Here is a 23,817-nt window from a genome sequence, read left to right as displayed (position 1 = left end):
GGCAAACCCGCCTCCCATTCTATTCAAAGTTATCCCTCTGCTCACTGAGATAAATGCATATCTGATTGCCTCCTTTGGAAAGGCTAATCAGAAACTCAAAAGAATGCAACCATTTGTCTCTCATGTATCTGTGACCTGGAAGCCCCCTCCCCGCTTGGTGTCTTCCTGCCTTTGCTTCGATTGGTCCCACTTTTCCAGACTGAACCAATGTACTTCTTACATAAATTTATTGATGTCTCCTGTCTCCCTAAAATGTATAAACACAAGCTGTGCCCTGACCACCTTGGGCACATGTCCTCAGGACTTCCTGAGGCTGTGTCACGGGCGCGCATCTTCAACCTTGGCAAAATAAACTTTCTAAATTAACTGAGACCTGTCTCAGATTTTCTAGGTCCACACAACTCATCTCAATTTAGACTAGCCACACTTCTGCATGTAACCCTAACCACCAAATTCTACAGTGCAGCTCGAGAGGAATTCTACCTGTGGCCTTTAGTGTGAGTGTGTGTGATTCCTGTAACATACATACAGAGAGAGTAGATTGGCACCTTTTGTTCCAAGGGAAATAACATAATCAGGCTTCCTTCCATGTTTATAAAGGCTTCCCTGCTTCATATTTAGTTCAAAGGTTCTTGGGATGGGGTGGACAAATGCACACAGGGGCCATGGAACCTCCTGGGGAGGAGACGAATTCACACACACACACCTTCAATATCATCACCACACCTCTGAAGAACAGGGATGACTTCATATAAGAAATCTGGCAATCAAGGACATCAGGGACCTGAAAGTCACTTACAGCACAAGAGAGAGAAAAGCCTAGAATAGCCCTAGGCTCTACTTTCGGGTTTAGAGTGTGAAGGGAGAAGACTCAATCTGTTTACAGCATGTGGTCATGTTGGAAATGCTAACACTATGGAAGTGTGTGTGTGTGTGTGTGTGTGTGTGTGTGTGTGTGTGTACAAAGCTGTACTGGTGGGGGTTGAGTCCTCGGAGTTACAGAGTGACCATAGTACTGTATGCAAGAGACTTTCTTTAGAGGGAGCCTTGAGATGTCTGTCGCTGACACAACAGTGACAGCAGTGCAGCCTTCAGCCACCTGAGTAAATCCCACCACGAGCAGGTAGGGCCCTGGGATACAATAGGGCTTGGGGGACCAGATATACACAGCTCAGCAATGAACAAGGGCCCAGCCTGCCATGATAGGGCCTCCTCTTGCCTTGCTGCTCTGAATGTGGTATACAAAGTGGCAGTGCAGGGATCTCCAGGGAGGTCATCAGATATGTGGAGTCTTGGGCCTCCTTCCCACCAAATCAGAACCTGTATCTCAGTAAGGTCTGCAGAGGCTTTACATGCACATGGAAGCTTAAGAGATTCTGCTTTAGTGGATTTTCCAGCTTTCTAGAAGGCACTAAACACAAGAACTGACATCCTGGATTAATTTATCACCCAGGAAGTCAAAGAAGCAAAATGCTTTCTTGGGTTTGGCAGAATGGGGGCTCCTAGGAGTTAAATTTGATTAATAAAAGTAATGCAACCTAATGTGTACCCTCTACCTGTGATGGGGGCATATCTGTTATACTACTAACAATAACATTATACTATACTTGAAACCAAACTGCCAAATGTAAAAATGTTGAAGGTAAAAAAGCATATTACATATGTGTGTGTATATATATGTGTGTACATATATGTATTTATATATCATATTTATTAGATATATTATCAGAAACTGGCTGGTTGTTCTTTGCCACCATGTACTACTTTGGATGGAGTATTCAGGGAAGGCTTTAGAGACACAAGTGTCCGGCTAGACCTTGAAGGGAGACTTTAGATGGGCAGAGCAGTGGAGACAATGATTAATAAGAGGAAAAGCTTTGGTCACAGAGGCATCAACTGACTGCAGTCACCTGCCCGTTTAACTCATGAGGATCATTTCACTCTGTGTCTGTCTCCTACAGAGACCCCAGAGCCATGATCTCTGACAGATAGGCTAGCAGGAGATCAGTGAAGCTTTGGGTATTGGTTCCCACAAAAGATAGATGGAAATGCTTCCATCAGGCCCTTCATTCAAAACATGTTTAGTAAGGACCTAGTATGTGCGCTGGGAGGGACCTTGGATGGATGGGGCAGGAACAAGTAGTATGTTTTAGACTGGATGGGCCTTCTAAGAGTTTGCAACCAACAGTCAGATCAAATTAAAAGTGGAGTGACACTGAGTGGACTGGAAGGGCCAAGATCAGTGATATGGATGATAGGTACCACAGGAATTTTCAAAGAGAGATCAGTGAGGCACAGCATTAGAATTTAGACCCTCTCAAAGAAAAAAAAAGTTATTGTTTTTATTCATCTGTTTAAATTACTTGTGCATCAGAAATGCACAATTATCACTGATATCAATGATGAGTACATACTCAGTGTCAAGCATGATTGATTAAGAAAAAGATCACAAGAAGGACAAACTGAGTCTCTTTCAAAAGACAAAAATGAAAGGAATCTCTCCCTCCAGTATCTTCCCTGGAGGGCCACAGGCGCCTGTCCTTGGCAGTTCAGTATAGCTGTTGAAGAGGGGTTCACTTCTAACAAGAGCAGTGCCCTAAAATTCACATGGTAGTACCGAGCCAAGGTTCCAGAAGCTTGTCTACCCATATCTGAAGATTATCAGCAGCAGACTGCAATGAGACCACTTCTCTCTGAAGTTCCATTTGAGGCTCCACCTTGAATAACTTCAGTGACCAGATTAGCCTGAAATCCTTGGGATAGAGAGGGCTATCAGGGGCTTATTCTCAGGTCAGAATGACTTTTCCAGCTAACATGCTTCTGGGCTTATGTAAATTTAAACCAAGTGGGAAGATGGATGACAGAGGGATGGAGTGGTAAGTAGACACACAATAAAGCAAGGATAATGACAGTGCAATCTAGGTGATGGGTGTAGATTGACACCTTTTGTTCCAGGGGAAATAACATAGTCAGGCTTCCTTCCATGTTTATAAAGGCTTCCCTGCTTCATACTCAGTTCAAAGGATCCTGGGATGGGGTGGACAAATGCACACGGGGGCCATGGAACCTCCTGGGGAGGAAACGGATTCACACACATACCTTGGATTTACAGTTCAATATCATCACGTGGCTCATATGAGTTTGCTGGGGTTGCCATAACAAACTGAGTGGCTTAAACAACAGACATTTGTTGACTTAGAGTTCTGGAGGTTAAAAGTCTATGATCAAGATGTTGGCAGGGCTGGTTTCTTCTAAGACCTTTTTCTTTGCCTTTTTGCTGTGTCTTCACACGATATTCCCTCTATGCATGTGGATGTCCTAATCTCCTCTTCTTCATAACGACACCAGTCAGATTGGATGAGGGCCCACCCTAACACATAATGGTAACTTGGCTACCTATTCAAAGAGCTCATCTCCAAATACAGTCACATTATGTGATACCGGGGGTTACGACTTTAACATAAAAATATGATTCAGCCCATATCACAGATGTTCACCGTAAAATTCTTCCAACTTTGCTATACAGTTAAATTTCTTCATAATAAAATGATGAGTAAAACTTAAATCAAGCAAATGTATCTCTTGTTTACAATTCTTCCAGACAGTTTGGCCAGGGAGGAGACTACCAACCCTCAGCCAAGTGAAGCTTAAAGAGTTTTATAGATTTCACATCCTCCATGTCAGCCCTTGTCTCTCTTCCCAGCCTCCAGCAGCAGAAACAAGAGGCTGGGCTGCAGCATTTTGCATTTTATTTACAGAGGCTGCTAAAATACCATGATACTTGGTAAAACATCTTAATGTCTCCATATGGTAGAAACAGACAATATCAATTGCTGTCATAGTCTGAGACTGCAGTGCCTTCATTTATAGTGAAAATTCTTCAGTGAGACTCAGGTAGCTCTCCAGCCTCCAACAACACCTGCTGACAGTCCAGGACAGGAAGAAAGGTGCAAAGTCAACTGCAGAGGGAGGAGCACACAAACATGTGATGAAAACTCACCTGCAGACCCTACTGGACACAGTGGGATGGGGGAGTGTGAGTCTCTTAAGGATCAGAGCAGGGTAGGACTCCAGCCCTGTATTGCCTCTGAAAAAAGGTAAACAATCCCCAGGCAACCCCAAGGGGTCAACCTAAAACAGCTCTTGCTTGATTCTGTCCCTGAGATACATTCTGAGGACAGCTCAAGGAGTCTGTCATGTCTTCTTATTGTTTTTAAATGTTCAAAGCAAATTTGTCTACAATCACACATGTGGTCCGTTGTAAACTTATTTCCTAAAGAATAAACTTCACTTTTTTCTATTAAAAACAATCAAACAGATACAGTTAAGATCCAATTAGTATCCAGAGTGATTTACCAATACGTAGTAAATATGGCACTTACGAATTGGTACATTGCAGAGTTCCATGCTGCTATTTTGGGGCCATGAAAAATTTCTAATTATAGTGGGAATAGAGGAGCTGGGGTGACGAGAGGGGAGGAGCTGCCTAAAGAGCCCCCAGTGGGCTGCCCAGAGTGGTCACCGATTTCCAACAACATCTGCAACCACAATAGGCTCAGATTTAGGGCTGCCTCAGTCCATTTGCAGTTCTTCAATAAAGTGTGATGGAAATCAGCTTTTCCTCAATCAGTATTATGTTGGCTGTGGGTTTGTCATAGATGGCTTTTATTACATTAAGGTATGTACCTTCTATGCTGATTTTGCTGAGCGTTTTAATTATAAAGGGATGATGGATTTTGTCAAATGCTTTTTCTGTGTCTATTGATATAATCATGTGATTTTTGTTTTTAATTCTGTTTGTGTGGCATGTCACATTTACTGACTTATATATGTTAAACCATCCCTGCAACCCTGGTATGAAACCCACTTGATCATAATGGATTATCTTTTTGATATGCGGTTGGATTTGGTTAGCTAGTATTTTATTAAGGATTTTTGCCTCTATATTCATCAGGGATATTTATGCCAGTTATTTTTGTTTTCCATATAATTCATCCCATGGACTAATCATACCAGGCAGAAAATGGACACACTTCTGGGTTTCTGTAGAAGTCTAAGAAAGCCATAGGGAAGGCAGGAAGCCAGAGCCTGGATGTTGCCCTCGTCAACAACTTGCAGTGACCTTGAGAAAGTCGGGCTTTCTGCTGGAGTTGGCTTCTCTCTTAATTGAAGATGACAGTTTTAATCTATGTCCCAGGAGAGCTGAGAGGAAGAAAGGACTCAAAATATCCTGAATGTCACTGTCTGTGACATCCCACACAGTAAGATTCATGTGCAATATAGGACACATACAGCTTATTTCATTAAAAATAAGGGAGAACTTTCAAAATATGAAAGTTTAGCTTACCATGGTAGAGGACTAGGAGACAATATGACATTTCCTTAGTGTTATACACAGCCATTTGATGTGGTTTGGATGAAGTTCATTGAAAACACATATGAAGGAGCACTTGAGGTCCACAGGTATGTGAGAGTCCAACTGGGGGAATCCTGGCTGAAAACAGACATCACACTCAGATTGCATCATTAAAGGAAGTTTAATAAAATGATTGTAAAGGTTTGGGTGTGGTGTTGGAGACCATAAGGGATAACACAGGACCTGGGCACCTCTGGAACTGAAGAGGCAAGAGAAAGAGGGATCACTCAAACCCAGTTCACAGAGAGGGCCACCTGAGAGCACCTGTGACCTAGTCCAGGGATGGAGTCCAGCCTGAGGTGACCCTGGAGGAGGGGATCAGGATGAATAAATGCCCAGTCTCATCTTCTCCTCTCTTCGACCTCTGCCCATCCTCACTGACCCAAGTCGACAAGAGGCTAGAGGTCAAGGAAACCCATTGATGCCATCCATATGGGCCAGGCTCACAGACCCAGAAAGGTGTGGGAAGGAAGGAGGGTTTGTGGTCAGCACAGACTTTAAAGGAGTCCATTGTGGGATTAAAAACATAGGCTCTGGAGTCAACTGCTGAGAACTACTCCTGACTCCTCCACTTAACACGAGTTGTGTGAATTATGCAAACTTCCTGCAAACTGCCGATAATACTATTACCAAGTGAGCCAAAAATCATTGAACACATAAAAATTGTGCCTCAAGGAGACAGGAGGAAAGAGTGGAAGCTGCTGGCCTTGTATCCATTCACTTGCTTAACAGTAGAATGCCTCTGGTCTGAGCTTTGTGGCAATGAAACAAATGGGGAAAGAGACTAACAATATCTGCTAGGAGGAAGAGACTTTATTCATTAAATGCCATTAACAGAATGTCCCGGCCTAATGAATAACTTTGAGCAAATAAAAACAGAATCTACAATGCAAGGCTCCCTCGGGAGAATGCCACATAAGTAGTATAACTCTCTGGGGCACAGTATGGAAAGGCTTCAGCATCCACACTGTGTGGATCCTCACAGAACCTCACTTGGAGCCCATCTAGTAATCTCACCTGACAGTGTCTCTGACATGGGAAGGAGGGTCTTGGGTGCTATCCAGGCTGCCCCACTCCTCTCTCTGTCTGTGACTCAGAGCCACCGGAGCCCAGAATTACCAGGAAAATTTAGTATGAGGTAAGATCTCTCATCTGGATGAGGTTGATTTGATAAGCAAATCAGAACAGGAACTAGAGGAAGGCAAGCAAAATGTCTATGACACAAATTGAAGATGACACTCACTCTCACAGGCAGATGGGTACCTGAGAGCAGGGGTTTCCTTGGATTTTGTGCCCTGGTGCCTGTCATGCCTTACCCTAGTTCTGCCCTAAACCATCCACCGGGTTAGCTCACTTGGCCATTTGTGAACCTTGTGCAGTTATCCCTGTCATCTTGAAGATGCTCAGTAGCTGCCCTTCCTGTCTTGTGGTTCTATCAAGTCTGTTTTCTGGTTCTCCACAATTCATGTGTGCTCTGAGAAGTGGCAAAGTGGCATCAGCTTGATCTGCAAATTCTCAGACCCCACTTCAGACCCATGAAAACATGATCTGCATTCTAACAAGATTGCCAGGTGAGTTGGGTAGATATTAATGTTTGAGACACTCTGCTCTAATTAACTACAGTCTTTTGTAGCATATTAATGATTGAAATGGCAAGAACATTCAGCTCTTCATTGTCTCAAAGCTAAGTCAGGAGGCAATATTTAGTGCAAGGCACACACATGCTGTTCTTGATGGTTTTCATATAAAAGCTAATTTCTTAGGAACCAATTTGCTATGGTTTGAATGTATTTCCCAAGAAGCTGGTGCTGGAAACAATCCCCAATGCAGCTGTGTTGGGAGATGAGGCCTAATGAGAGGTGATTAGGTCATGAGGGTGGAGTGAATTGCCACTATCACTATCACTGGAGTGAGTTTGCTATAAAAGGGGGAGTTTGGTGCTCTCTCTTTCTCTCTCGCCCTTCCACCTTCTACCATGAGATGACACAGTAACAAGGCCCTCACCAAACGTCGGTCTTGGAGTTTGGACTTCCCAGCCTCCAGAACCATGAACCAATATATTTCTGTTCATTATAAATTACTCAGTTTTGGGCGTTCTGTTATAGCAACACAAAACTGACAAAGACACCGTTTTTTAAAGGGCCCTGTTCCTTTTATATCTCTGTGTACCTAACTCATAAGGCTGTTATTGAGAGTAAGTAAATAAATGGATGCAAGACCCCTGTGTGGTACCTGGTGCATGGAAAGCATTTGGTGAGCATTACCTCTTACTACTTTAGATGGATTTTACATAAGAAAAAAAAAACTGAGTTCTATGTTTCATTGATTTAAGGGAAGAAATTGAGAAAAATGTAGCCATTAAATATTCTTAACTTTTTTACCCTAGAATCAACAGCTTCTCACCCTGTTCCCAAATTGACATGCAGATCAGTATACTCAAAGAACCAGGAGGCAAACAAACCAATCACACGCAGCTAAGGATGATGCACCACAAATGGGCATGCTTCATAATTTTTCACAGCCATGTTTGAGGATTATTAATACACAAAGGGGATTCGTTGAATGCCGGGGCTCATATTCCTGTCGCTCTGTACCAGAAACGGAGATTTGTAAAGGCAGATTTTATGCCAGTTCTTGGTTATTGAAGTTTTTCTAGGCAGTAAAGGAGAGAATTTTCTGGCTTTCTCTAGAGAAAAGCTGTCTACAACCTCATGAAAGGACAGAATGCTTTAAGTTTGGTAGGAGCCAAGCAAAACAAAGTCATATATTTTTATTTTAAAATCAGATTTCATGTGTCTATTCTGTTGTGAATTTATTGTATAGAGTCTTTTGTGACTTTGGAGTTAACAGAGGGTTTAGGCTGTCATATCTAATTCATTTATAATTGTATCCAGCAAGTTATGTCAGGACAAGGCTGACCTTAGTAGACACAACGATTCACAATTCCTCACAATAAGACCTTTCGCCCAAGTCCCTGGATGTGTAATTAGTAGTGCAGATAATTTCTGCTGTTGACTTTTAGTTTTCCCTCAAAGAATTCCAAGGCTCAGTTAGGGCAATGTGTGTTTACTATCTCCTCACGATTAAAGCAAGGCATCCACTGGGTCTCTCACCCAATGTCAGCAGCTGATAAACATTCTTGAAGCTGTGAATTGCTGGGAGGATGAGAAATGTTGTTTCAAACACCAGTTTGTGAACCTTAGCCTTCATATTAGTTGGATGTGAAAACAAGACCCTTGATTTTCAGGACACTGGCTTGAAAAATCACACAGTCGGCCCACTCAAGCCTGTAATCCCAGCACTTTGGGAGGCCGAGGTGGGCAGATAACAAGGTCAGGAGATTGAGACCATCCTGGCTAACACGGTGAAACCCCGTCTCTGCTAAAAATATTTTTAAAAATTAGCTGGGTGTGGTGGTGGACACCTGTAGTCCCAGCTACTTGGGAGGCTGAGGCAGGAGAATGGCATGAACCCAGAAGGCGGAGGTTGCAGTGAGCCAAGATTGTGCCACTACACTCCAGCCCGGGCGACAGAGCAAGACTCCGTCTCAAAAAAAAAAAAAAAAAAAGAAAAATCACACAGTGGATTACCACTGAATTATTTACCCTGCCCTGAAGGATCACAGTGTTAACTGGCCAACTTCCACTCTATGGAATAAAACTGGTAACACATCAGGAAGGGGCATTTTAAACAGGAAGCCATTTCCAAGGAACAGAACTTTGACAGCGAATGAGATGTATTAAATGTATTATGTTAAAATTATAGGAATAAAAAGAGTTTCTAAGAAAGATGTGGTATAGTTTCAAAAAATGAAATCCAGAATAAATAGCTTAGGAGGGTAGGAAGGGGTTTGGAGAAGGAAGGTATGAAACCAACATCAGCTCCTAAGAAAGTTTCACTAGTTTGGAAGAAACTTGAAAAAAAAGAAAAGATAATAAAATATACAGGCTGGTGTTCAGGTTTGGAGTTCAATTTTTCAATGAATTGAGTTAAATTCCCATGGGACTTCAAGTCAAACTGCTAGGGCATTTAGATTTTTTTTTTAATTAGGCAGGAGATGCTGATAGAAGATGGCAAAAAAAAAAAAAAAAAAAAAAAAAAAGGATTACAAACCAAGTGGAAGCAGGGAAGGCTAGGATGGAATGAATAAACCATTTCAAGCTTTGCTCCCTTGCCCAAGCATGTGGGGGACTCCACAGCACCTCAAGAGCCTGGGCATAAGTTCTACCCATTCCAAAAGAAGGGACTTGTTATGTTATCCTTTTCTTAGAAAGGGAAACCACAGTTCTTGGTTCTCTGTTATCTGCCATATGTGCACTTGATTCTCATATCTAGATCAGAGGTCATCTTCTATCTCCACAGTTTCCAGGGGAGGAAGCAAGGTCAGAGTTCCTAAATACCTAAGCAAGGTTGAGCAGCCAGCCAGCCCCAAGCAGGACTCGGCATTTATTTGATCTTAGAGCCCACTATTGTCCCACTATGACATCTTAGTGGGAAATGGGGCCCAGGGAATGAACTGTAGGAGTTTTATAACCATAGCAAATTAAATAAATCACCTGAAGGCAGAAAAATATTTCATCATTAGACAAATAGTAACCAATTTACTGGAAAATGTCTTCCTTTGTGTAAAGAGATTGATATGACCATTGCAATATTATTATTTTTGCTATTTGTAAGTTAGATGGAAGTCAAGAATCATATCTAAAACCATTTGTTATAGGAGGCCATAGGATAAATTCCTGGATTCAGAAGAACAAGCCAATGAAATGGCCAAAAATCCTCCACCTACATCCCTTTCCCCTTATTTCATAATTATGTATACAAGCACATGTACGCAGTGACATCCCTTTCCACTGCCCGTCGGCAACAAGCTGCCCTGTTCTCTTACCTCTAAAACTACCACCAGCTCTGTCATGGGGCAAATCCCAAAACTGGTGTTCAGCCTAGGAGGCTATGTGGGTTCTTGGCTCCATGCAAGAAAGAATTCAAGAGCAAGCAGACAGAGTAAAATGAAAGTATGTTTATTTGGCCAGGTGCAGTGGCTCACCCCAGTAATCCCAGCACTGTGGGAAGCCAAGGTGGATGATCACTCGAAACCAGGAGTTTGAAACCAGGCTGGCCAACATGGCAAAACCTCATCTCTACAAAACATACAAAAATTAGCTAGGTGTGATGGTGCACACCTCTAATCCCAGCTACTCAAGAGGCTGAGGCTTGAGAGTCACTTGAACCCGGGAGGTAGAGGTTGCAGTGAGCTGAGGTCATGCCACTACATTCCAGCCTGGACACAGAGCCAGACTCTGTCCCCTACTCCCCACCAAAAAAAAGGAAGTATGTTTATTAAAAAGTAAAGAGGCTGGACAGGTTTTAGCAGGCTTCTCACTGCATGCTGTTTTATCAGCAGGTCTTTGTGATCCGTGTAAATGAAGCAGTAGCTGAGACAGGTCTCAATCAATTGAGAAGTTTATTTTGCCACAGTTAATGACATGCTCGTGACACAGCCTCAGGAGATCCTGAGGACTTGTGCCCAAGGTGTTTGGGCTACAGCTTGGTTTTATATGTTTTAGGGAGACACAAGAGGTCAATCAATACATGTAAGATGTAGATTTGTTCAGTCAGGAAAGGCGAAACAACTGGAAGTGGAGGGAGGGGGCTTCCAGGTCATAGGTGGATTCAAAGATTCTCTGATTGGCAATTGGTTGAGTTTATTTAAAGACCTGGAATCAACAGAAAGGAGTGTCTGGGTTAAGATAAGGGATTGTGGAGACCAAGGTCTTTATTATGCAGATGAAGCCTTCAGGTGGCAGGCTTCAGAGAGAATAGATTGTAAATATTTCTTATCAGACTTAAAAAGGTGTCAGACTCTTAATTCTCTCCTAAATCAGGAAAAAGACCTGGAAAAAGAAAGGGGTTATTTGCAGAATGTAGATTTTCCCCACAAGAGACATACTTGAGGACCATTTCAAAACATGTCAAATAAATATAGTTTGGGTTTAATTATGTTGATTTCTTTTAGGGCCTACTATCCGTCATGTTGGTATCTTATTGCTACAAAGAGTCTGCTTTGTCAGTCTTAAGGTCTCTTAATGTTAACACTGGTCAGGCGTGCCTGATTTCCAAAGGGAGGAGAGTAAAATGAGGCATGTTTGACCCCCACTTCCCATCATGACCTGACCTAGTTTTTCACGTTAACTTAGAAATGCACTTGGCTGAGAGGTGGGGTCTGTTCTATTGGTTGAGGGGCTCAGATTTTTTTTTTTAATTGAGACAGAGTTTTGCTCTTGTCACCCAGGCTGGAGTACAATGGCGTGATCTCAGCTCACTGCAATCTCTGCCTCCTGGGTTCAAGTGATTCTCCTGCCTCAGTGCCCCCAGTAGCTGGGATTACAGGTGTCCACCACCACACCCAGCTAATTTTTCTTATTTTTAGTAGAGACGGGGTTTCACCATGTTGGCCAGGCTCGTCTCAAACTCCTGAACTCAAGTGATCCACCCACCTGGGCCTCCCAAAGTGCTGGGATTATAGGCGTGAGCCACCTTGCCCAGCCCTAGAATTTTATTTGTGATTAACACCTGTGTCTTGTTAAACAAGTTCTACCAAATTTCTATCTCACCTCCATCTTCACAGACAAACAACAGCAAAAGGGCATGAAGAAATACAAGATTATGAGGCACACCAAAGCTGCCAAAGTGTTCTGATTGAATCCTAGACAATGTCTAAAGACAAAATCACAGCAATTTAGTTTAAAGATCTTACTTGGCCTATATTTGTGATTCTAGAATCAGGCAACACTTTATTCTGTAAAACAGAATGAGTGTTCTGATAATCTGAGCAGAGGAGGTTGGCTTTACAGACAGAAAAGGGCTGAGAAATGCAGACAGAGGGAACAAAAAGATTGGTCATTTCGAAGTTACTTTTCTTATAGGGTTCAAAACAGAGGGGACTGACTGGGCACAATCACTCACACCTATGGAGAAAATGAAAATATTCTGCCCCAAAATATATTTCTTTGGCATATTTTGAAATGGCTGCCACCTAGGCATCCTGACAGAAGTGGCCTTTCAAAGCTGCCTTAAGTGGTGTATTAGTCTGTTCTCACACTGCTATAAAGACATACCCAAGATGGGGTAATTTATAAAGAAAAGTTGTTTAATTGACTCACAGTTCTGCATGGCTGGGGAGGCCTCAGGAAATTTACAATCATGGTGGAAAGGGAAGTAGGCATGTCTTACATGGCGGCAGGTGAGAGAGTGTGTGTGGGAGAAATGGTCAAACACTTATAAAATCATTGGATATCCTGAGAAATCCATCATTATCCTGAGAACAGCACGGGGGAAAACCACCCCCATGATCCAGTCACCTCCTACCAGGTCCTGCCCTTGACACATGGGAATTATGGGGATTATAATTCAAGATGAGATTTGGGTGGGGACACAGAGCCAAACCATATCAAGCGGGAAAAATGTGCATCTGTAGAGAATCTCTGTTAATGCATCCAGGCCCCTCCCCTTTCTGTTTCTTTCCCCAGATCCGGGAGACATTGAGAATCTGACACCTTTAAAAGTCTGAAAAGAAACAGCTTACCATCTATTCTGTCTGAGGGAGGCTTCATCTACATAACAAGTCCTCCTTTGCAGCCAAGCCTCTTCTCCACCTCCCACACCCTGTTTTACCAGAATCTAAGCCTCTAGTCTTTCTGTAACCTCGAAATGGTACACAAGTTTCTTAACTCACTGGGAATTTAGATCTTCATTCTGTAGACTCTTGTGTATGCACATTAAATAAATTTGTATGCCTTTTCTCCTATTAATCAATGTGCCTCATGTCAGCGATTTTTAGTAAAACTTTAGGGGGCCAAGGGCCTACAGCCCCAACACCTCTAATCCTAGCACTGTAGGGAGCTGAGGTGGGAGGATGGCTTGAGCCCAGGAGTTCAAGACCAGCCTGGGCAACACAGAGAAACCCCTATATCTACAAAAAAATTAAAAATTACTTCAGTGTGGTGGCACATACCTGCAGTCTCAGCTACTCTGGAGGCTGAGGCAGGAGGATCATTTGAACCCAGGAGTTTGAGGCTGCAGTGAGCTATGATCATGGCACTGCACACTCAGGTGGGTAACAGAGCAAGACCCTGTTTCAAAAAAAAAAAAAAAAAAAACAGAGGGGACTTCCTTATTATACCGAATCAGGTTGACTAGAATCTCCTGTTTTTAGGAAAACTGTCCTATTTCAATGTTCACTTTGATTACATGGCACTTAGCACCACTGACTCCATTCTGGTTTGGCCTGATCTCCTAGGGCCCAGTGCAGGAGGCCAGCCCAAAACAGTGGTCTCTCATGCGCTTTGTTTCCCAGCACAGATGTTCCAAGGACAGAATGGACAGCAAAATGTTTCACTTCCATTCAACAAATTGCTTCATTTGGAACTGCGTCAAAAAGTTGCTAGCCCGTTTTTACATTGGTGATATTCCCAACATGTAGTCATATTTTCCTACATCTTAAGGTTTTGCTTCCAAAGAAGCAAGAGCTTGGAATTCTTTACAGAGAAAACATGTCTAGTGAGTTGAAATCTGCTCCCACCCTGCACTGAGATTCTATACCCCCAGTAGACTGACCTTGGGTCTGACATTCCCTGTGCTAGAGCTAAGGCCTTTCAGGATTTAATATAGAGTAAATTTCCATTTTCTTCCATTAAAATGGCAGTCCTCCAGCATTTTTTTCTCATCAGTTGGCAGTGAGTGTAAGTTCAGCACTTACTTATTTCCCTGGCTCAGCAAAAAGATATACATGCCACTTGACAATAAAGATTTAGTAAAAACTCATTTTGGAGGAGAATTACTTATTTGAATTTTGCCAATGAAAGTGAGATAATTTCAAAATGAGTCCATATGTTATGTTGCATGGTTAATGAGAATGGAGTCATTCCAAAATGATTGGACATTTTATTTCTAATTTTACAATTCTTTGAGTTATTTAAAACTTCTCCATTACTTCTCTATTGCTTATCTAATTTGTCCTTTTTTTCCTGGAAACTATGTATTTTTTTCCTCAATTGATGGATTTGTTCTTATCCATCAAAAATAGGTAAGGATTGGCCAGGTGCGGTGGTTCACGCCTGTAATCCCAGGCAGGCGGATCACAAGGTCAAGAGATCAAGACCATCCTGGCCAACAAGGTGAAACCCTGTTTCTACTAAAAATACAAAAATTAGCTGGGCATGGTGGTGGGCGCCTGTAGTCCCAGCTACTTGGGAGGCTGAGGCAGGAGAATTGCTTGAATCCAGGAGGTGGAGATTGCAGTGAGCCAAGGTCACGCCACTGAACTCCAGCCTGGCGACACAGCGAGACACTGTCTCAAAAAAAAAAAAAAAAAAAAAAATATATATATATATATATATATAGATAAGGACTGAATTATATTCAATATACTATAGAAACATATCTTATCTCTATGATATTAGTTTAATTTTTCGTTCCATTCGAATCAATTCATTTATTCTTACTTTGTTTCAATAACAAATATGAAGAAAATATCTGGGGATAAATTCACTTATCCTCAATTTTTTTCTTTTTTTATATTCTTTCTATTACTTGATAACCTTAGTCCATAATCAGTCCTGTTTTACAATCTTGTAATCACCTTTGCTTTCCTAAAAGTGATCAGTTTAATATTTAGTTAGTTGCTGGATTTGAGAGAGAAAGAGAGATCATGTTTATTTCACCTTAAAAACCAAACATAAAGATATTTGCCTCTATAGCATAATGCTTTAAACATCAGTGCTACAGTGGCTATTACAGATGGAACCCTAGCCTATGCAAAGGCTGTGGCCAAGAGATCTCTGCCAGAAGCCACCCTGTGGTATTCCTCAGGCCCCTCTCTCTGGAAGGAATTTTTACTTCCTACATCCAGTCTCCTCCCGGGATATTTAGTGGCCACCGAGGCAAATGCTAGGACCTTTGGCTTTCTTACTCCCCACACACCCAGGACTTTTCCTGCCCTTGTCACGTACAGCTATATGTTAAAGAGTTTGTTTAACATCCATGCCTGTGGTCTTCCACATTACTCCAACATGAAAAAGAGTTGTCAAAATGGACAAATAAACTTTAATCTATTCACTTTCTCCAAAATGACACTGAACATTTTCTCATGAATTCAGATGACCAGTCAGAGAACATACGTTAAAGTCAGGGGTGGTCTTCCTTCTTGGGGCTTTGGTTCACTAATCCTCCACTATGCACTGATTCTTGATTCTAAATGGCACCAGTGATACCTTACAGAGGGAAAGTCCAACGTTCTTTGCTTCTTGTCCATCTGGGATAATTTTTTTCTCTGAATTCCCAATATTTTTTTCTTGTTCTTCTCATTGATCTATTGTTGATTTTTAAAACTACCATCCCCATGATTCTGCTTCCTTTCTGATCCTTCATCATTTATTCTGCCTATAGACAGAAAGGGGCTTTAAGCTTCACTTGGGAAGCCTGTCCAGGATTCCCTGAAACATCACTTCCAACTATTGGAATCCAGAGATCTCAGATGTGTTTAGTGTCTGTGGTAGGCAGACCAATGGTTGCCCAAGGACGCCCACGTCCTAATCCTTGGAACCTGTGAATATGGCACTTTACACGGCAAAAGGGACTTTATAGATGTGATTAACGATCTTGAGATGGGGGGTCATCTGGATTATCTGGGTAGCCCCAATGTGATTTTATAAAGGAGCAAGAAGTTAGAGTTAGAGGAGATGTGCAGACAGCTCAGAGGCTAGAATCACACGCCACCGTGAGCCCAGGAATGCGGGGCCTCTAGAGGCTGGGGAAGACCCAGAGCTGATTCTCCCCAAAGTCTTCAGAAGGACAGCGGCTTTGCTGACACCTTGATTTCAGCCCAGAGAGACTCATTCTGGGCTTCTGACCTCCGGTACTGTAACATAATAAATTTGTATTCTGTTAAACCACCAACTTTGAGGGACTTTATTATAGCAGTCATAAGAAATGAATGTTGTGTCTTTTATTTCTTCGTTTAACTACCTTAGTTCTTTTCATGCTATCATCACTTGCTCTTTAATGTCTGTTTTTTGTTAATGTCCTTTCCCCCTATTTTTTTCTGCCTGTATTTCACAGAGGATCTCTTAAGTTCTGAGCACTGACACCATCCCGTAAATGGCCAGGTGCTGCTCCTGCCCTTAACAGTCTTCTGTCTTTGTTTCCCGCTAATTATTACATTCTGGAGGCGAGAGCTGCGCAGTTGTTGATAGGGGCTCAGCAACACTTTTGCCTCCTTGCTTTAAACACACTTTGTGCTCTCTGTCTCCTTTCCCAAAATTGTTCTGTCCTCTTGAAGTTAATTAATCCTTTTCTTTTCATGAGATTTGAGAAAAGTGCCTCCCCTCACCATATGTCCCATTTTTCATATTTGTCTACTGGATAATGGATCTTGTCTCTCCTTTGCATTCCTAGAAGTGATTACTTTGGTATTTAGCTGTTTGCTGGGTTTGAGTGAGAGAAAGAGAGAGAGGGAGAGAGAGAGAGTAATATAAACCCTTTATCTTTCCTTCTAAGGTTTAATCTTTAGCTAATTAACTTCAGGTAAGAAATTCCCCATCTTCTAAGTCTAAGCAACTACTGTGCTACCCAAATTTATATCTCTTTTCTGTTTTTAATCCAATCAGCCATATCTTTCATTTAAAATGTAAAGGCATGCACATATTCTCAGACCATCCTTCTAAAAACTCACTTCCTCCAAGATTCAAAGTCTTCTGAGGCTGTATATTTCTCCTTTGCTTATAAAGTTTCATTTCTCATGAGACAAATAGGTAGTTTTCTTTATCAAACTGTCTGTATAATGAGAGTATAAATTGGTAAATTTTTCAGGCAAGCAATTGGACCACAAATTTCAAGGCCTTGAAAACCTCAGAGCTTTGTCACAACAATCCATGAATAAATTTCATAAAGTTAGAATTTCATAGGAATTCATGACATAAATTTACTTGTTTACTTATGAAATAAACTTATGAAATAATTGGAGACATGCACAAATATTTACACATACGTATTTATGATTGATTTATACAAAATGTAGACAACAAAAACCCAATAATAAATGTGTAACCTTATAAAATTAAACACTGTGCAGTAAAATTTGAAAAATCAGATTTCTAAAAGGTCAGATTTTCAAAAATTATTTAATGATATAGGAAAGTGTCCATGATTCAAATCTTAAAAACAAAAACAAAAGCAAATCCCAAGGTATAAGGTGAGTATAATATGAACTCAATTGGGAAAGCACAGACACACTCATTCACCCACAAAATGGAAAGTACCATAAAGAAATACACCAATCTGTTAACAGTATTTATCTCTACATGGTGATGATGTTAATAGTGACATTTTATTTTTTTAATTTAATTTGATTATTATTATTTTTTTGAGACAGAGTTTCACTCTTGTCACCCAGGCTGGAGTGCGATGGCGTGATCTTGGCTCACTGCAACCTCCGCCTCCCAGGTTCAAGCGATTCTCCTCCCTCCACCTCCCCAGCAGCTGGGATCACAGATACCTGCCACCACGCCTGGCTAGCTAATTTTTGTATTTTAGTAGAGACAGGGTTTCAACATTTTGGCCACGCTGGTCTTGAACTCCTGACCTCAAGTGATCCGCCCGCCTCAGCCTCCCAAAGTGCTGGGATTACAGGTGTGAGCCACCATGCTTGGCCCATTTTATTCATAATGTTTTCTGTATTTTCCAATTTCTCCACAATAAACACCTAAAACTTTAGGAAACAAATCTAAAAACAAAACAGTTATTTGAATGTTGACCAGCATAGTCGGTGATAAGACTGCAGACTGGAGCCCGACTGCCTGGAGTCACAATCCAGGCTCCAAACCACACAGTCTGTGTAAAGTGCTTAGACTGTGCCTTCCCCATAGTGAGTCCTAGGTGAGGGTCCTGACTATGGACTACAGTGGACACTTTCAGATTATCAGGCTGGGACCTCCACCCACACAGGTGGGTGATGATCGCAGGACCTTCAGTGCCTTCCTGGCCAGGCAGCAGTAATACATCTGGTGAAGGGGGCCAAACGGTATTTTCCCACTAGGAATTCTGGAAATGAACCCGAGAAAGGAGTCAGTCTACCTTGACTGCCTGGTCTGTGACATGTAAAATTGGGAACTGTTAGACATTCCTCTACCCTGCCTCACTTGCCCCAATACCTGTACCATGGGACCCAGGTATATTCATATATATCCCATCTGTGTCTATGAGGAGGCAATGAAGTCTAGAATTATAAATACCATTGTTTTATTGTATATTGTAAAATCAAGATATAACTAATTATATATTAATAATAAATATGTATCATAGAAGCACATGTATTATATAAATATGCATGAGCCATGATTCTAGACTTGGTCACCAACCTGCAAAATGAAATAGAGAAGAGCAGAGGTGAGGAACCTGAGTGCAGCCTGGCCCACATTGTCTAGATGCTCAGCAACCCCTCTGGTCCTATTACCTCGCCCTTCTTGTAAACCCATCTAGGACTCTGCAACCACAGGAATCCTAACTAGTGCAAATCTGGTTGACGGTGGGCTCTGCACAGTCCCACAGCTGCAAGCTTCTTCCAGTCCCTCTCCCTGTGGCTCGTGAGAAAACACGCACCAGAGGAAGCTCACAGATGACAAGCTGTCCAGGAGGTCTGGGGGCTTGGGAGCATGGGGAGGGCAAGGAGCCACAAGTCCAGGGAGCAAGGAAGTGATGAGAACAACTGGACAGCTGCTTCCTATTAGTGGAATACTGCTTCCTGTTAGGGAAATAGACAATTACCTGGACATACTCAAGTGGAGGACCCAGTAAGCTTATCAGAGTGTTTGTATGTAGAGGCCTGTTCCATTAGATCTTCACAGACTCGAAACTTTGAGCTTTACTAGTACCCAATTTGAGTTAATTTACTTGAGATTTCAGAATCAAAGTCAAAAGATTTTGAAAAAGCCAAAATTATATGATACATAAATATTAGGTTGGTGTGAAGTGATTGGTTTTTGCCATTACCTTTAATGGAAAAAATGCAATTACTTTTACATCTATCTACCGTTATGGTTTGCTAAGTTTTTATAAGTATTAATAGTTACAGCATGCTTAATTTGTTGTCTATGTGTCTTCTTTAGCCGTTAGTATATTCTGAATATTTTTTCTTTTCTAAATAGTGAATACTTGAGGGGACACGCTTTGAGGCTATGCAAATTTCTGGTTCTCCTTAAACTTTTGTCCTCTAATATTAGCATTCATCAATGGACTGCACCTACAGTAGCTATTACTGCGGTGTCCTCACGGTCACTGTCTACTTCCCTCATTTCTCCTGCGCATATTAACTGCGCCTCCCCTGTAATGAAGAGTTACACCCTTTCCCTCATTTGTCTATTAAATCATTTACGTAATATAGACTCACAGATGTTTATCTTATATATTAGTTATTTCTTTTAGCTCATTGCTCAAATTGTTCCAGTTTTGTCCATTATAAACTCTTTAGATTAGGTTTTGTGTCCTTTTAATATACTTTCCTTTTTTCTTTCTTTTCTTTTTTTTTTTTTTTTTTTTTTTGAATAGTGCTTATTTACTTTCTCTTGCCACAAGATGCTCCAGGCTCATCCTGGATTGTTCGATTGTTCCTGTCACAGCCTTGGTGAATTAGTCAGCTGGGCTGCCATAACAAAATGCTATAACATATGAGTGGCTTAAACAACAGCAGTGTATTTCTCATAGTTCTGGTGGCAAGAAGTTCAAGATCAAGCTGCCTACAAGGAAGACTTCCTTCTGAGGCCTCTCTCTTGGCTTGTAGGAGACTGCCATCTTGGTGTGTGCTCACATGGTGAAGAGAGAGCACTCTCTGGTGTCTCTTCTTATATGAGACGTCATCTAACACTAATTACCTCCAAAAAGCCACGTCACAAAATACCATTAAATTAGAGGTTAGGGCTTCAACATAGGACTTTGAGGCAGGGGACACAAAAACACTTAGTCCATAACACTTAGAATCAAGCATTTCTTCCAGGAGCCCTGGTTTACTTTATTAGAAAATGTTTGTATTTAGGAGCCAAGACCTGGACATTAGGATTGCTTGTTGCTACTGGGGTGTTCCTGCTTCTAAGTAACATTAGGAAGAACTAGGAAATATCTGTATATATACTAATTTATGTGTATACACAATTGTTTATTGATTTATTAATAGACTTTATTTTCTAGAGCACTTTTAGGAGTACAGAAAAATTGAGTGAAAACTACAGATTTCTCACATACCCCTGTTCCCACACATGCACAACTTTCCCCACGATTTATGTCTCACACCAGAGCGGTACATTTGTTACAAGCAGTGAACCTACACTAATGCATAATTATCAAAGTCCATAGTTTACATTAGGGTTCAGTTTTAATCTTTTGTATTCTATGGGTTTTGACAAATGTATAATTTCCAGCATCGTAGTGTCATATAGAGTAGTTTCATTGCCCAGAAAATCCTCTGTACTCTGTCTATTCATCTCTCATCTCTCCTTCTCCCAATTTAATGGCCACCATGAATCTTTTTACTGTCTCCATTTTCCTTTTACTTAATGTCATATAGTTGAATTACACAGTGCATAGCCTTTTCGGGTTGGCTTCTTTCACTTAGTAATATGCATTTAGGGTTTCTCCACACTTTTTCATGGTTTGATAGCTCATCTTGTTTTAGCACTGAGTAATATTTCATTGTTTGGATATTCCATGATTTACCTATTTACCTACTGAAGGACATCTTGGTTTCTTTCAAGTTTTGGATTGTTGCTTCCTCTCTCTAGGCCATTATGAATAAAGTGTCTATAAAAATATTCCAAGTAGGAAGTTGTGCACACCCTAAATCACTGGGAAAGGTTTTTGTGTGGACGTAAGTTTTCAGTTTACTTGGGTAAATATCAAGGAGCATAATTTCTGGGTCATATGGTAAGAGTATGTTTACTTTTGAAAGAAACTGCCAAACTACTTTCCAAAGTGGCTGCACCATTTTGCCTTCCCACCAACAATGAATGAGAGTTCCTGTTGCTCCACATACTCACCCGCATTTGCTGTTGTCAGTGTCCTGTATTTTGGACATTCTAGTAGGTGGGTAGTGTTATTTCATTGCTGTTTTAATTTGCAACTTTCTAATGAGATATGATGTTGAGCATCTTTTCATATGCTTATTTGCCATCTGTATATCTTCTTTGGTGAGGTGTCTATTTAGGTCTTTTGACCATTTTTCAATCAGATTGTTTGTTTTCTTATTGTTGAGCTTTAGGAGTTCTTTATTTTGGAAAACAGTCTTTTATCAGATGTGTCTTTTGCAAATATTTTCTCCAAGTTCATGGATTGTCTTCCCATTCTCTTGAGATGCATTTATCATTATTGTTATTTTTAAGTTTTATTTTAAGTTCAGAGGTACATGTGCAGGTTTGTTATACAGGTAAACTGATGTCATGGGAGTTTGTTGTACAGATTATTTTATCACCCAAGTATTAAGCCTAGTACCCATTAGTTATTTTTCCTGATCTTCTCCCTCCTCCCATGCTTCACCCTCCAGTAGACCACAGTGTCTGTTGTTCCTCTTTATGGAGACACATGTATTTTAATTATAATGTAAAGCAAAATAATAAATAGTAAAGTAACATAATGTAAAATAAGCTATCATATTATTTTTTACATTTTTATAAATGTATTAAAAATACCATGAGTTCATACCAATGCCTCTTGATATCACAGGCTCATTCTAGCTTTGTCCTTTGTCATTTGTATTGATCATCTATCAATGAGTAATAGGAAGCAAAAGGAGGCTTAGGACCCAGAGCCTGGGTGGAGCCTGAGTTCAGCTTGCAGATCATGGTGATGCTGCTTGTGAGGCTGGGAACCAGATATCTCCAGGTCCTCTGAAGTACCCTTGCGGGGACATATTCGAACTCCTTCAATTCCCAGAACTTCTGTGACTCCTTCAAAAGCCTGGAAAAGGAAACGTTGTTCTCCCACTTCTTAAATAAGGAAGAGGTAAACCAAGACACTTGTACTCAGCGAAACCTGGTTGGAATCATTCAACACTGAGAATTTATTGCCTTGAGTGCAAAACTATTTAGAGGCTAGTTAAGAATTTTCTGGAAAATCGTAAAGTTCAAGAAAAATGCCTATTGAAATAATAAATGTCATTTAAATTTGTGTGTGTGTGTGCGTGCGCATGTGCATGCTATGGATTTAGTTCTTTTAGAATAGAAGAATTGAAGGCTTGTCAAAGCTATTCCCTTGGGTGTGGTGGTGGCAAAATGTTGTAAAATGAGGATGATAAATTAGTAGTTTGGAGGCAACTTGCGAATTGCACCATCTCAATTCCAGCCCTGGTGCTTCCTTGACTCACAGTGAGAAACTGAAGTATTTTTTCTCAGATTTACTAACGTGAGGGCTCTGACAGGTGAGAGAGGGCTCTGATCAATGTTTTCCTTACACACTGGAGTGCTGCTCTTTGCCCCCAGTGTGGCCACATCCAACTCAAAGCAGCTCAAGTGAGAGTCTCTATGGCCTAGCCTTCTGAAAACAGAATACTATACACACACCAAGGGGGGAAAGATAAAGAGTCAAGGAAAAGACATCACAGCTGCCTATTTGGGCCCAGACCTGAGATCATTTTTGTGACTTTTGGCTGTAAGATTTCAGGAACAGTCAGATTTTAAATTTTAACGGGCAGTTTCTAAGGAATTACTTTTCTGGCAGCAGAGGTAAAGGCACAGAGGGAAGCTCCCAGGACTGCCTAGGGACACTTTCGGGCCTACGGAGACAAGGCTGCATCTTCTTTATCACAGTAGGTGTCAGCTGTCACTGGAAATAATTGTTCCCCTGACATTTTTGCCAACTGCAGAGTTACAAAAGGCCCTTTCACTATTTTTATCTTCATTCAGACTCTGGTAATTTTTTATAATTTCTGAATTTTCTTTTCACTTAAAAATATTAGTCTACTAATTCCACTTTTAGAAATTTATCCTAGGTGTATGTTGAGAAATGCATGAAAATATTTACCACCTGTGAAGTTCATCATATCTTTATGTACATTGTACAAGATATTAAACAATCTAAGTGGTAGTCCCGGTTAAGTAGATTACGACAATGGAATATAGCGCGATTATTTCACAATTTTTTTCAAAGTCTGTTTAATAATATTTCTATCAGTTCAATAAGACCTCTTTTACCTGTGTGCCAGAGAGACTTTATTGGACTGATGAAAATGTTCTAAAACTGATTAATAGTGATGGCTGCACAACTTGGTAAATTTACTGTTCACTGAATTGCACACTTGAAGTGGGTGAATTATATGATGCGTAAAATGTGTCTCATTAAAGTTGTAAGAAAATTGCTGATTG

The 23,817-nt window shown here is 41.0% G+C and overlaps 1 long non-coding RNA gene across 2 annotated transcripts in view; it reads right to left on the bottom strand.

The window, feature by feature from the left end:
* LOC104005123 (uncharacterized) overlaps positions 1-23,817 on the bottom strand; it is a 222,700-nt gene that overhangs the window by 34,122 nt on the left and 164,761 nt on the right. Inside the window, exons 3-4 of one of the 2 annotated variants that reach the window (XR_001715987.4) lie at positions 5,348-5,494; positions 3,100-3,959 (exon numbers count right to left, since the gene is read on the bottom strand). This is a non-coding gene — a long non-coding RNA (uncharacterized LOC104005123). The remainder of the gene's footprint in view (positions 1-3,099; positions 3,960-5,347; positions 5,495-23,817) is intronic. The other variant, XR_008546339.2, reaches the window with a different exon arrangement.

Source organism: Pan troglodytes, chromosome 12 (assembly GCF_028858775.2).
Source record: "Pan troglodytes isolate AG18354 chromosome 12, NHGRI_mPanTro3-v2.0_pri, whole genome shotgun sequence".
Taxonomy (NCBI): Eukaryota; Metazoa; Chordata; class Mammalia; order Primates; family Hominidae; genus Pan; species Pan troglodytes.
This window is presented reverse-complemented; position numbering and strand designations above follow the sequence as displayed.